Raw genomic sequence first — 14,994 nt, forward strand, 5'->3', positions numbered from 1 at the left:
ATTCCACCGCCGTCTCCTCCTCGTCCCGTGGCTGCCTCGCTGACAGCAGGCCTATGTCTGCCAGGCTCGCAGAGCTGACCTCATTTCTCTTCAGCTTCTCAGCATTTTTAATACACTCCAGCCAGGCAGTCGCCATCCCAGGCACATCCTGCACACCCAGCAGCTGCCCCAAACCACCCCAGAAATATCCCAGCATGAGGTGGGATCAGCCCGTAATCCCAGGAGGGCTCACAGGAGGGCGGTGGGGTCAGGGAGAAGAGAGAGATGGGTTGACGGGGAGGGTGCTGGGGGGAGACGTGAGCTTTTCAGCTCAACGCTGCTGCACTGGGTTGTGCAGGCGCAGACTGACACTGCCCAGAGGCCTGATCTCTGTGATGCATCCTGTTTAATTAAGCTCCAGCGCTGTGCACCCTGCCATCCCCCCTGTGCTCTGGTGACGAGAAGCATCCCCCTCCCCCATCAGGCTCTGAATGCCAGCCCTGGAGGCCTTGTCTGCTCTCCCTTTGCTGCCTTGTGCTGCCTTTAATCTCTCTGGAGCTCTCATCATGGGCACCTCCTTGCTTTGCAGACAGCCTTGCCAGCAGAAGCTGCCCCTGGGGACCGAAGGATGCTGGGCCAGCTGGGCAGAGCCCTGCTAAGGGGTGGCCTCCGCTACCCCTCTCTCCAGCAGCACCCAGAAAGGTCAGGCGGCCAGGGAGGGGACCGCTTTCCCTCTGGCCCACGTCTCTTGAATTCATCAGCATGGGCAGGAACATGCTGTCCAACTAGGATGCACCGACTGCAGTGTGGGATTAGATCAAACTGGGATCTGAAGTCCTTGAGGCTCCCATACACATGCTCTCCCTCCCAGCTCCAAGGTCAGAGCTTTTTGCTCCCAAGTCCCTGATTTTAGTCTCCCAAGGGAGAGAGCCCAGCCTGACTCAGCTGGCAGCAGCTAGCTGCTGCACCCTTTTTCTGGCTATAGACATCCTGACCCCCACCTGAGGCTGGTCTGTAGCTTGCACACAGACACCCCAGCCTAGCCCGCTGTCCTGCAGGGCTCTCCCAGCTCTCCGGGGAGCTGACATTCTTCCTTCCTCGTCTCTCTTTCTACTTTGATCCAGACTCTTGGGAACCCAACATGTATTTGCTAGGGAGGGGTCTCATTTTGCTGATGTTAGATCTACATCAGAAAGGTTTTGCACAAATGATCATGCTGATGAAGAATGTGAAGAGATCAGCCTCACCTCTGGCCAGGTTGGCGATGGCCCTAGTTGTGATGCAGTTATAGCACCTGGTTGTTGCTGGTGCAGCCAGTTCCAGAAACTGCTTTAAGTTTGCCTGGGCAAAGCACTCTCTTAGTCTGAGCTGTGTTTGCACTAAGGGTGGCGATGGTCTCTGGCATTGCTCCGTCATTGTATTAAAATGCCCAGACAGGGTAGATGGGATCCACACATCCAAGGACAATATCAGACAGTGGCTCCTAAATGTGGAAGTTGATATCTGAAGCCATACAAAAGAGAGAGTATTCAGAGTCTCCCTTAATGCTGAGGAATTGGAGGGACAGGCTTGCCACGCTGCCTTTTTTGGGGGAGGAGGGCACTCAGCAGTACATCTGAGGGCAAGACTGAGCTGAGAAAGGCCAGGCCTCACCTACAGGAAGCAACAGGGGTTGAGAGCTTTGCTAGAAGCAGATTGTGGTGCCAAGGGACAAAATGCAGGGCAGGTGGCTGTAGAGTTCAGGGACCCATGGCTGACTTGGAGCTGAAGCCAAAGGGAGGAGGAAGATTTCCAGGATCCCAAAATCAGATCCTTAAATCTAGGGAGGAGGTGAGGGGAAAGGAATCCATCATTCTGCAGGTTAAATCCTGTATGCAGCTCACAGGAGGCTGGGAGGTGACTTGGGCAGGGGGTGGAGGTGTGCAACCCATGCCCAGGCTGCAGGAAGGTGCTCCCTGTGCTGCACTGCGATGGACTGACCAGCCTGCACCGCCTCCTGATTCCCACACCCAGGTTGGGAACAGCCACTGGTCCTGGCCCTGCAAGAGTTAACATGTTTCTCTCCTGCTAATTTAATTTTGGTTTAATTTGCATAACTGATTTAGTCAAAAGAAGCTGATGTAACACCTCATCTGGAGTGTTAAAGAGACAGGCACTATTTTTAGACTCCCTGCGCTCACCAGCACAGCGCCGGAAGCTTCCTGCTGTCACCAAGTTAGAGCTCTTCCTCCAGTCGAGCTTCTTAAATCAGACATGCTTTGAAAAGTGAATTGAGTTTTGGCCTCACAAAGCTTTGAGGTTGCAGCTGGACGTGACCCTCCACCTCTGCCCGTGAGCTGCAGAGACGCGGGGAATGGTTCACCGGGGCACCTGCCTTCCTCCCGCAGGCAGTGGTACAAAGGTCAGCTGATGCTTCAGGCCTGGTCATTTTGGCACGCGCTGTGCTTGGAGGTGACGCTTTGGGATGTCACAACACTGTCCCATTGTGATGTGGCACTGTGGTTCCTCTCTTCCATATTGAGTCCTTTGCTGTAGCATCCGCTGCTGTCCGAGCATCGTTCTACCACATAGCAGCACGTGGGTGTTTCCGTCTGATGGTGGCATCGTGCTCTGACGTTATAGGGCAGTGAATCTGCCTTGCAAACATGGCAGCTTCATGCAGACATATTTCCTTTATGGAAAGAGTCTCTAGTCATCCTATCCCAGGAACATCCCTCTCCCATCATAATTATCTGCAGCAGGGGAGAGGGCCCCTTTCCCTTCGGTCCTGACCCCAGGGGTGGTGACAGGGTGAAAGCCTCATGCTGCAACTGAGTCACCTTTGCTTGTCTACCTTGCAGGCATCACCCAGGAGGGGCATCTCATGCTAACATACCTGGGGCATAGGTAACAGGTGCATGCATGTGAGAAGCCATGTGTGACTAAGTGTGTTTGCAAGGCACTTGTGCACAGGAGCCCGGGGGCCAGTGTTTAAGTCTTGTGTTCAAGCCCAAGTTGATGTTAATGCCACTCTCACAACAAGGGTTTTAACACGTGGCATGAATTTGTTGGGGCTCCGGTGTCCCGCTGAGGTTCACTTGACAAAGCAAACCCCCACAAGCCAGCTCAGGTGAGCTGCCAGGCTCTCCAGGGAAGACAAATACAGTGAGTGCCAAGGACAGGCAGCTCCACTCTTCCCTCCTCACATGATACCTTTAGCCTAGGGCTGAGATATTTGGGTTGCGGATGCCTGTGCTGCGCTTGCTCCTGGCTGTCTGGCTTTGGCGCATCCACACACGACTTCAGCATTGAGGGTTGCGGTTGCCTGAGGCTTCTTCGCTGCCCCATCTTGTCACGGGCCAAGAGATCCCTCTATCTGTGCTAGAGGAGGCTGGCTGGGGGTCTTTTTGCAGTCTCTTCATCCACACACACATCCCTCAGAGAGTATGCGGGGGGATCTCGCCCAACTCATCATCATCATCATCAGCCTTCTGTGCTCAAAGACCCCCTTTGACCTCCCAGAGTTGACCCTATAACCTGTCCCCCATCCTGGGTTACATTCTCTGTCCCCATCATCCCCACTTGCGCTGTAGGGGTCATCTCTCACCTAAAAAGGCGAGTCTTTTTTTTTCTTTCTGTTCTCTGGAGCTTTGCTTACCGCCCCTGGGGATTGAAATGGGCTGCACAAAAATCCTGTAGCAACCTGAAAAAAGGGAAGGGGTCTGAGGTTGGAGCCACAGAGACTCTGGGAGAGTTGCAGGACTGGAAGGGTTACACGGCTGATTTTACGGAAGAATCACACTCTGTCCAGGCTGATCTCGGAGCGGTTGAAGTCACGAGTGGCCCCGCAGCACAGAACATGCTCATCCTTCCTGGCTGGTTGATTCTGCTGTAACAATGTTGTCTAAATCTTTCCACAGGCAGCAGATTGTTTTGTTGTTAACATTTTGTGGAGGAAGGGGGTGTGGGGAGAAAGAGATTCATTTGTTAAAACAATTGAGGCTTTTATTTAAAAAAAAAAAAAAAAAAAGTAAGCAATGCCCATTTGTCTGAGTAAAATAAGGGAAAAATTGTTAATGGGGTTTAAGAACCTGAGTATACGATGGCAGGCATGTACTTGCTGTAGCTTGTGTCTGTAATAAAACTTAATGAATCTATGATCAAAGTGCAGACATGGGCTAATTGAGTCCTCCCCAATGAGCCCTGCTTTTTACCTATGGTAGATGGAGATGTCTTGACAGACCCCTCTGGACCACCAGTTGCCTACAAACAAAAGGGATTGAAGTCCGTGGGTTGGGGATCATGAATCCCTCTCTTCTCTTCCCTCCATCCTGTGTTGGTATCCAGGTCCCGTTTTCTGGCTGGGAAGAGCAAAATGAAGTCATTTCCCCCCCCAAACCCACAGACAGCTGGAGCTCAGAGTCATGATTGGAATTGAGGGATTCATGATTTCCAGTCCTATTGCTCAGACCACGTTAAAGTTTCTATAACAGCTTGAATCATATTGCTGTGATTTCAGAAGTTCGCTCCTCGCCTTTCTGCACACCACGTTGCTCTGAGCTCTTAAAACAGCTCCCGAGCTGAGTCCCACCCCAGAGGTGGCTGCATTTTAACAAGCATTTCACCCAGGCCTTTGGTATACGGTTATAACTTAAAGCACATCTCTGCCTAGTCTTGGTGACAGCTTTTTTCTGCCTTCCCTTCTGGTTTGTTTATTCTGGATATCTGACTGCATTGCATGCGCAGTCAGTCATTTTGGGTGAGCTTTTTATGTTGCTAAGGGGGAATGAAAAACCTCTAGAAAAACAGGAAGGTTTAAGTGAGAAACCACAAGCACTGGCAGGGGGACTTTGGGACTGAAGTGATAATAACTAACCCTGTTTTACACTAACTCTTTAAAACCGATGAGATGCTTGTTGAGCTGTATGTATTTTGTTCTTTAGCTGCAAGGTGCAACAGTCTATAAAATAAATCGTGGCCATTAATTATTGTTAACGGCCTTATTTACGGCTCTGTTGAGTGGTGTTAAATCAAGCTGCAAGGGCAGCTTTTTTTTTCTGATAGCAAGTACTGGAATTAAAAAAAACAACAACCCCATAACTAGAAGCGGATGTTTTAAATCAGCAGAATGCTGTGCTCAGAGCGACTGCAGATGTGAGCTACAGTCCTGGGAAAGACTTGAGCTAATATGGACCTGAGTGTCCTCTGGATGAATTGAGCTCCCTGTCTGAAGGCCTTGTGGGGGAAAAATGGTCCAGCCTCTTTAATAGAGACTCTCAGCATCCAAGCTCGATGCTCCAGTTCTTACCCTGGGGCTGAGCCTGGAAGCCGAGGCCTTTGTGTAGATGGGAAATGGGGAGACTAAATGGGGGATTCTTTTGGGCTTTTGCAGTAATCCATGCATTTTCCTGTGTGCTGATTCAGGCACAGAGACTGAATCATCCATGGCAACTATTTACTTCTCCTGCTCTTTCATCCCCACCCCATCCTGTGAGAGCTGTTATCTCTTGGCTTGTCAGACCTCAGACCGTCTTTGTTACCCTTTGGAGAATCCTCCAGTCTCCTTCCTGGGAGTGAGACCTGGTTTTCGATGGTGCCAGAGATCGTGTCGTGAGTCCAGGGAGAGCTGCTGTGTTTCTCAAAGCTTCTGTTCTTTGATTCATGTGATTAGGCGAGAACCTCGTTTTTCACTGGAAAAAAAAATGTCGCTAGCCCAATTGCAGGAGAAAGCTTGAAAACATGACCCAGGGTCCCCGAGGAAGTGCTGGAATCAGGAACTAAATGCAACAAGCCCTAATTTGTTTAAGAAGTCTCATGATTAAATCAATGTCATGACTGTGTGGAGGCCTGATTGTGTTGAAGCCTCAGGGTGACAGTAGTGAGTATCTCCCCACCCCTCTGTGTGTAACACTCCCGTGATCAGGTAGCTGCAATAGGGGTAGGGTGACAAGGTTCTTTGGGCAGACGTGATCTCTCATATTAGACCAACTAAATGTTTAGTTGATCTAATACAAGAGATCACATCTACCCAAAGAACCTTGCCTGCCTATGTCCTTAGACCAACACGGCTACAACCAACAACCCTATGGGAATGGGATCTAACCCGCATTCTGCCCAGGTGCCCCTTTCTGTGTCTGCTGGCACAGCTGGGCCTCTGGCTGGCTCTGCTCCCTGCTATATTGCTCTGCGCATCCTCCAGCTAGGGAGGTGCAGACACCTTGGCCTGGCCTAGCCTTTCCTGGTGCCAGCCAGGTGGCAGAGGAGTCAGAGCCTCTCAACTCCTTGGGCTAATTAACATAAATTGACACTGACTAATTAACCGTTCTAGCTCATTAAGGCTCAGGTGCTGTGTGAGGGAACAGCAGGGCCATTGTCTTTGCTCTCCCTCTTTGCTGCCTCTTCAGACACTTCCTCCTCTCTCTGCCTCCCCTGGGCACCTTTCCCTGCTCAGCCCTGAGTACATCCTCCTCCTCACCCCTTTCTATCCCTTCTCTGTCCCCCTCCCTTGTCCCTCCAGCCCTGCCACTACAGCTATGGGGAGGCTGTTAAGAGAGAGAATAAAATTGGTGCCTAATCCACTGGCAGGAGCTCTTGTGGTCGCCTAGTTTGAATGTCCCCAGGTGCGGTTCGCCTGTAGGCAGACTTTGCCCTGGTTCCTCTCCTCCATGTGGGTGTTCGGTGTTTCAGCAGGGAGGGAAGAGGAGAGTGAAATAAAGCAGGCTACGTGCAGTACAGAGATAGCAAGCAGGGTAACAGAGGGCAGGAGAAGAGAGAAGAAATGCTCTTGGCTCCTGCTTGCCTGGAAGAGAAGCAGTGCTGGGCAGTAATCACAGGTCTGGGTTTTCGGAGCCTGGAGCCCAGTTTTTCTGTGCAGTCATGGACCAGTTGCTCAATGGGCCGTGCCTCAACGTTCCCTCGTTACAAGAGAGGAGGGCTGGGCCGCGGGTCAGGCCCCATCAGTTAAATGGAAGATGAGAACAAGGATGTCCAATGGACAGATCTGGAAGGCTCACAGGATGCCCCCACGCTACAGCAGTGAGAGCCACAGGAAGCTTTGTGGTAAATGTAACAGGTCAAATGACACGTGGCACGGCCTTCCTCGCAGACAGGTGCCTAAATACTAAGGGGCCAGATACCTTAGAGAGCCTGAAGCTGTGCAAAGAAAGGAACTGTTCTGGGCACAGATCATGCTGGGTCCCCACAATAGCCTTGCTGAGCTTTGCTGGGTGTCCACACAGGCAGGATCCTAAATCACTGCGGTTGCAGTGCTTTCAGGGTACCGCACCCGCAGCTTGTGTGGTTGGAGGAGGGAGGGCTCGCTGGACTGTTTCTTTCTGTCTGTGTCCATGCTCAGACCGGACGGGTTCTGACTGAGCCAGTTAAACTTCAACCAGGCCATAATCTTGCTTGAAAGGCCACCTGCTCTGACCAGTTGTGAGCCTTTGGTAGCTGCGTGCATGTAGGCATGGACAAAGCCTTCTGTGGGACTGCGGTAGTTTGATTTCTCTTGTGGAGTCCAGGCTTAAGAGAGAGGTCTGTCAAATGCCAAGGTAATATGTGCATTAGTAACAGGCCCAACCCAAGACTCCCACCCTGAACCCCTTGGCCCAGCATCTCCTGTTGCCCCCTCGTTACCATTGCTAAATTGATCCACCCCTTTTTAACATCTCCCCTATTGCTGAATTTTCCCCGGTATGCCTACTTTCTATTCCCCAGCATCTAGCCATCATGGCCAATGCAGATTGTGTGGACAACTCTTCTCAGACCATCAGATCCAGTAGCTTAACTAGAGAAACGGGGTTGCTGTTGAGCAATGGGACTTCTTCCTCCTTGCCCCAGCTCTAGGAGGATGCCTCTGGCAGGGATCTGGCTCGTTCAGATTGCACAGCCTCAGGCAGTCTGTCCTGCCTGTTTCTCTCACCTACTGTGTCAGGGCAGATGTCACCTGGTGCTGACCGGATGAAAGAGGCCTTCAAAAATCTTGGTTTGGTGGCAAGAGTCTTGGGGTGGACAGAAGGGAAAGTGAAGGGGGAGGAAGCCAGGCCGCTGAAGTGTGGGGGAAGTCTTTGCCTGTCCACAAAGCCACCTGCACAGCTGCCCTGGCTGGAGGGACACTGAGCCCCATGGGCTAGGAAGAGGTTGGCTGTGATGAGCCACGCTGACCCCCTTCAATGTCCATCTGGATGTCGAGAGGCTGGGAAGGGAGAACAGCTAGCAACAGTCCCTGCAGCAGCTGATGCGGGAAGGTCACGGGTCCAGTTCTGAAGCGGGGTGACTGGCTGGCTCATGGAGCACGGATGGGACGCGGGGCCTTTCACCTCCAAGCTGCCAGCTCGACTTCAGCCTCACTTGGCAGTGACCAGGCATCCTCGCCATCTGTTGTTGTGCTGTCCTGTCTGAAACAGGCTGTTGGTCTCAGTCCAGGTCCTCCTGGGCTAGCGCCTACCACACAAAATCCACCATCCTAATTGGCATTCACTGACACCCTCGTTGGCAGGAGTGAGTGGCTTTGAGGCCTTGTCTGCACAGGGAAGTTTGCACGTATGCAGTTGCCAGCGTAGGCTGACCCCTTCAAAATCATGTTGATGCTAGTATGGATGGGTTGTGCACCAGCACCTGAGAGCTCCTGCAGCAGATGCTGTTGTGAGGCTTTGTAGAGAAAGACCTTTGGTTGGATTTGGGCCTTACTTGCATCGGAGAATTGAGCTGGGCATGAGTGCGGCTGTTTCTGTATGCCTGTACAAGCTTGGTGGTAGCTGTGTTCTGGCAACAACACTTCAATGCTTCCTTAAGCCAGGGCAGGGGCAATGCCCTCTGGGTATCTTCCCACGGTCCCCAGCTCCATTCCCATTAGGGGCACATCCTGGGAGAGCCTGCAAGGCTTGTGATACATTGTGGGACATTGGGTAATTGAATTACCACACTTCTTGGGAGATGTTGCAAAGCCTTTGATTCACTGCAGGAGAACTAAGGGAATGACATCCGGTTACCTCCACCCACCGTTGCAGTACTCAGGTTCACACGGAACGGGTTATGGTTAAACCTGCAGTGAAGTTGTGTTTTCTAACCTGTTGTTTGATTGTTTCCAGGTGGTTGAGGGTGTCTCTGTGTTGTGCAAACATCCCTGTGGCTGTAGGCAGTTTAGTTTCTCTGGTCTTTGCTCCCGTGGGAGCTCTGAACCGTCAACATCAGTGGTGCTTGACCAAGGTGCTGTGGCACCAGGAAAGGCTGCAAGATCCTCTGCATATCACCTCTGCATATCAGCACGGTGACGTCTTCAAACACCTGCACATGATTCACAAGCTAAACTCAATAGGAATTCACAGTGTCAAAACCATCCTGCCCCACCGTGGTCCTTTGCAACAGAAGTATTGCTCTGTTACTTTTTGTTAGTCCAAAAATGAGTCGAAGTGAAGCGCTGGCATTTTCTGGTGGGTGCTCTGAGTCTGAAAAGGTTGCGATCCACTTGTCTGGGTCTGAGCCTGAGGATGATGATGGCTCTGCCTCCCGGACCAGGCCATGGGGACTGAATTCCCCTCTTGCTCTTAGTGGAAGCCCCTCGTGGCAGGGAGCCATGCTGCTGCCCTTGCTGTACCTGTGCTGTGTGCACCTTCCCTGAGCTGCAGAGCAGCATAAAATTCACTCTGAAGGTTTTGTTTCTTTTAACAGCCCTTGGGGCCATGAGATCTCCCTGCCAGTCTCTGGCAGAACCTGTCAGGCAACTTTCCGCTTTATCTTTTGTGATAAACAAAAGGGAGAGAGTCACGTTAGAAGAGCCCCTGATGCCTTCGCTGCTGTTCTGAGCCTGCTGTACAACTCCGGGTCTGCTTTCTAGCCCATCCCATGGGGCTTGGAGAAAGCTCCCTCCCTTCAAACACATGCTCGGAGCCTGTTACTTCCCTTTGGAGGATCTCATGGAAAGCGTTCAGGGTTTTAGCGGCAAACCCAGGCTTTCCCTGTTCCAGCTGATTGCTACAGAGCAGCTGCAGGATCAGCGTAGGGCTAGAGCCCAAGGCAGAGTAGCAGGTGGAGCCAAAAGGGGCAGAGGTACAACTCCACCTTCCCACCTTCTGTGGGGAGGCTTCTGCTTATGGTACAGGCCTGGGGCTCTGGATGCCTGGGTTCACTTCCTGGCTCTGTCTCTGTGACTCTGGCCAAATCACTGTGCCATGCTGTGCCTCAGTTTCCCCATCTGTAGAATGCAGGTAGTGCTTTCCTCTGGGAGGGGCAGTGTAGGGTTTAAGTAAACTCCTTTAAACCCTCTGATACCCTACTCCTGTTTGTTTTATGTGGCCGTTGAGGATCTTTGGGCAGCATGGTAGGAGTTAAGGTTTGCTTTTTATTCTCTCTCTGTCCCATTTTGCTCCCTTGACTCTGCCTGTACCTTGTACTTTTGTGGTGGAAGTATTATTGTATTGTTATTTATATACCAGGGCTGGATCCACCCTCTGAGGAAGTTCATATCTGGATCCAGCTGCCTGTGTGCTCAGGTGAGCCTGGCCTGAATCCCCAGCCTGAATGTTGGGACTCTGCAGCTTGGGGTCCCATCTCTGCTCTCTCTCCTTATTCTGCTTTATTGACCCTCCATCAGGTTTGCCTGGGTAATAGCCTCTGGATCCTGCATCCCGGCATGGTATCTTCTCTGTGTGAATGCCCGTGTGCAGCTCGCTTGCGCAGGGAGTCCACGCCATCCACACAGCTCCTAGACATGCTGCCCCTTTATGTTTAACCCAGGTGTTTGAACCCCTCTGTGAAGACACCCTGGGAACCAGCAGCCCGCGTACAGCACAAAGGCTGTTGGAGGCATCTCTGCTCACTAGATTAGCATGGTTGCTGCAGCAACCCAGAAGAAACCTGTCTGCGTGTATCACCGGAGAACGGCTGGGCTCTGGGTGTCTAGAGACGTTTGTGGGATTCCTCTACTTCTGATCTCGGCAGAAGAGGGACGTACCCGTGAGGCAGCGGCAGGGCATTGTGTTAGAGGAGGGCTGTTTTCTGCAGGGTTTGGTCCCATCTTTCCCTTGCTGGGCGCTGGTGACAGACCCCACCATCCGGTACATTGCACAGTGATCACTTCCATTCCTCCCCCCACCCCAGATCACAGCCCCTGCAGATGCAAGGCAGAGCCAGGGTGCAGGGGACACGGAGAGGGAACTAAAGAAAGACACTGCTATTGGAGATGAAATTGGAAACGGAGCTGGTGCAGTTGTCTTGTGAGGCCTGTAAACAGTCGGCCTGTGTTTCCTTGGCTCGCCAGCCTGCTGCCAGGACATGGGGACACTTGTTCGCGGCGGGTCGGGGGTCAGTGGAGATGTGAAGAATTCCCCTTTCTGCAATCTCTGGAATCTGTCCCAGTGCTGACTGGGGAGCAGGGTGCCCGGCCCAGACACAGACCTTCATTCTTCCCCTTCCTTTGCTCTTAAAGGGAAAAATGATTGGAATTGGCACTGGGACTGTGACCCCAGCTCTGTGATTCCCCCCCAAGTGCCAGCGGGCAGGGTGAGGGCACAAGTGCAGAGGGCTCCCTGAAGGCAGGGTGAAGAGTGTGAAGCGCAGGCCAGAGGCACTGCAACTGTGGAGCAAGAGATTGGACAGCAGGGGTAGAGGGAGCCCCAGATCAAGGGGCGATGGGGAAGAACTCACTGGCACATAGGAGGGGCACAGTACTGGCAATGGGGAGAGGAGGGGACCTGTATCCACACTGAGAGAGAGGCACCGGCATCGGGGACCACCTCCTAGCTCCCCTGGGCACTGGCACGCATGGATGGCTTGTGCCATCCTCTCCATTTCTGCCCTCGGGAGGCAAGAACAGGGCTAGCTGAACAGGTGTCTTGCTCCGAGCATGCTCGGCTGTGCGTTTGCTCCACCATGTGCTAATGCCACCACAATGGAAAGTGTTACTATAGATCCTCTAATTTGCCAGTTCGCTACCCACTGTTCAGTTGCTGTCTGGGCTCTCACCAGGCCTGGCTACCTGCCAAGAGCTGGTTCAAGCCTAGATCAGGAAGCTTCACAGCCCGGGGCTGGGAGCTTTGGGAAGGACACTCATCTTGGCTGCAGAACCTGCGGGGTTGAGTCAGGCTTTGTCTCCATGGGATGACTGCATTGAGCTGTAACTAAAACTGGCTTAGGATTTGGCTCGGCAGGCCCCGTCTCTGGACACTCAGAGTTCATTTGTCCGGTAGTGATTTGGCTGACATCAGTTTCTGACGCTAAATCGCTAGAAGGCCGTATCCACATGGGAGAGATCTTTTGATATACCCCGGGGTCTGGATTTATACTGATCTAGTTATACTGACAATACCCTCCTCTTAGGAGTCCTGCTATCCTGGGCTCAGAGAGGTTTTTCCATGCTCAGAAAGGTGGTCGAGTTGTCTGCCGAGAGTCACTAAGAGAAGGGCACAGGTGATGCGACTGCTGCCTATGCACACTCACAGGGAAGAGCAATTCGACAGTAGAGGGCTCTTTTGCTGGCTAGGCCATGGCCTAACGAGCCCAACACTGGAATTTGAGCCTACACCAACCAAATCAGACTAGAAATAAGGGTGGATTGTAAAGAGGGAGGGTAGTTCATCACTGTAATGTGTTGAGGTTTGTGGCTCTTCTGTTACTAGAAACAGTCACGTGCTAGTTGGCTGGTGGAGAATCCAGGGAAGTCCTAGTTATTCAGGACCTCAGACTGGGCAATCGCAATGGATCTGTCTGGCCTTATAATCTGTGAGCATGTAGAAACTGGGAAAAGCTGCACTGAGAAGTGTCCCCTGGAGGGTGTGCTGCAAAGGTGTTGTGGGCACACACACGCTGGACTACTTGAACTATCCTGGTCTAGTCCAGCCAGTACGACCTTTCTAGTGTGATGCTGTGATATGGGTACAGAAGTGCTTACACTGGCAAGGCTGTTTCTACACTGGCAGAGGATGAAACTCTGCCCGTATAAGGCACCTTTACCCTGGAGAACGAAGTGACTTGGTTTATATATCGCTATTTGAGAGTAGGAGCTCAGGCCCAGGCACCAACAGAAGGAAGGGACTTCAGGTCAAGCCTGCGGGTGACAGCCCTGGGTGCTCTTTGCTCTCCCACCAAGTGTTTCACGGATGGGTGAGCACTGGCTGCGGCAGTCCGGGGGAGTTCTCATTACATAAGAGCGGAGGGAATTTCCCCGGGGCTCATTTGCAGCTCCAGAGAAGGTCCCTAATCAGCATCACTGCCTGCTCACACTTACTTTCTTCAGGGTGTGAATGAGGAAGTGACACAGCACTTAGAGCTTTGCTGTGAGATGTGCAGCGACAGTCACAGCTGACTTGGGAAAACAACCTGAGAAAACCCACCGGGCAGCTGAACTGACCTGGGGCAGCACCTTTCATCAAGGGGAAACCTTGTAAAATGCCGCATTGCCAGCATGAGGAACCAGCACACTTTGATCTAGCTGTCTGAGCGTGTATCTAGGAGGCAGGAGTTCTCATCTTGTCTTCCGGAAGGTCTTCATTAAGTTCAGGGCTGAATGACCCCATGTGCTGATCTGGGCAAGATGGATGAAATTCCCCTCTGTGCACAGACCCAGGAGGGATGCTGAAGTTCAGAGTCTTCCCGGGAAATAGTTCTTCTAGTCCTGACCCCCCAGTAACAGGGCAAACAATATCTAGCCCTTGGTCCAAACACCCACTTGCTTTGGATCAGGCCTGGAGCGAATCTTCATAGCTGGGTTCATCCCATGTCTCCTGGGGAGTTTTTGCTTTGAGTGGGCTTCAAGGCAGGAAACCAGCACTGCGTGGACACTCACCTGATCCACCCTCAGAAGCCCCTGGGAGGGGAAGCAGAAGCCATTTCCCAGTGGGGAACTGGAGAGGGGAAGTGATGTGTCCACAGCCTTTGAGTCACTGAGTCACGACTGGGAGCAGAGTCCCAGCGACACCGGCTTCTCATTCTGCACTCAGGGTGCTGAGCACAGTTTGGGGGGCTCCCGAGAGCAGCACCTCCTTGGGCATTGCACCAGTCCTGCACCTGCCTGAAGCCCGAGCAAACATGTGAGCCAGGGAGAGCCCGGTGACATTCATGAGGGCAGTTTGGGGTCTAGGTGCTGGGCTCTGGGGGCAGAGGTCATTGGGTTCATGCTTATTTCCCATCTGCTTGTCCCATATGGAAGTGGAAATCCCGGGGCCACATCTTGCCCAGGGCAGGACTTCTAGGGGGAGCAGGATTGTGGCCCATGCTTCTCAAATAGCTGCTCCTGCCAGTCAGGCTGAATTCCCCAGATCGGGGAGGGGGAAAGGGGGCATGGAGGGGAGTTTTGCAGCTGTGCAGCCAGCTCCGTGCTGCACCCTGCTGCTCACAGGCTGAGCATCTGAAGGGGGATCCTGCTGATAGGTTGCACGCCCTTGGGGCTGCAGGGAGCCAGGCCTTGCACCAAAGCATTCTCTTTAGCATGAGAGAGCAACTGGACGGGGGGCAGGAGGGGATCTCACACTTGATCTCATAGATTAGCTTGGTGCCCATCCGAGTCAGGCACACCAGGTCAGAGAAGGACTCCTCGAGCGGTTTCTGTGAAGCACTAGCATGGTGGTTCCCCTTTCAGACACCAATTTTCACTGCCATACCAGAGAGCCTTAAAAGGTCAGGACTCTTCAGTTTGGATAGGAGAAGAATGAGGGGGGGATATGGTAAAGGTCTATAAAATCATGCCGGGTGTGGATCAAGGAAACAGGGTACTGTTGTTCACCAAGTCCCAGAACGCTAGAAGCAGGGGGCGCCCACTGAAAGGAGCAGGTGACAAATTTAAAACTAACAAGAGAAAGTACTTTTAACGCATGTCAGTAACTCATGGAATTCATTGCCGCAGGAGGTGATGGAGGCAGGGAGCACCGCCAGCTTCAAAAAGGGACTGGATAAATTAATGGATGATAAATCTATTAATGGCTATTGAGCAGAATGGTCAGATATGTATCCTCTGGCATCTCTAACCCAATAAATGGTGGGTGCAAAGGAGAGCATTGAGTAGGGGATAGATCACTCAAGAGAGGTCCAGTTTGGTGCTTTCCC

At 52.3% G+C, this 14,994-nt stretch overlaps 1 long non-coding RNA gene across 1 annotated transcript in view; it reads left to right on the top strand.

Annotated features, from left to right (window-relative positions):
• The window catches only part of LOC109286021 (uncharacterized), an 85,975-nt gene that overhangs the window by 24,632 nt on the left and 46,349 nt on the right, over positions 1-14,994 (top strand). The window lies entirely within an intron of this gene.

Source organism: Alligator mississippiensis, chromosome 6, assembly GCF_030867095.1.
Source record: "Alligator mississippiensis isolate rAllMis1 chromosome 6, rAllMis1, whole genome shotgun sequence".
NCBI lineage: Eukaryota > Metazoa > Chordata > Crocodylia > Alligatoridae > Alligator > Alligator mississippiensis.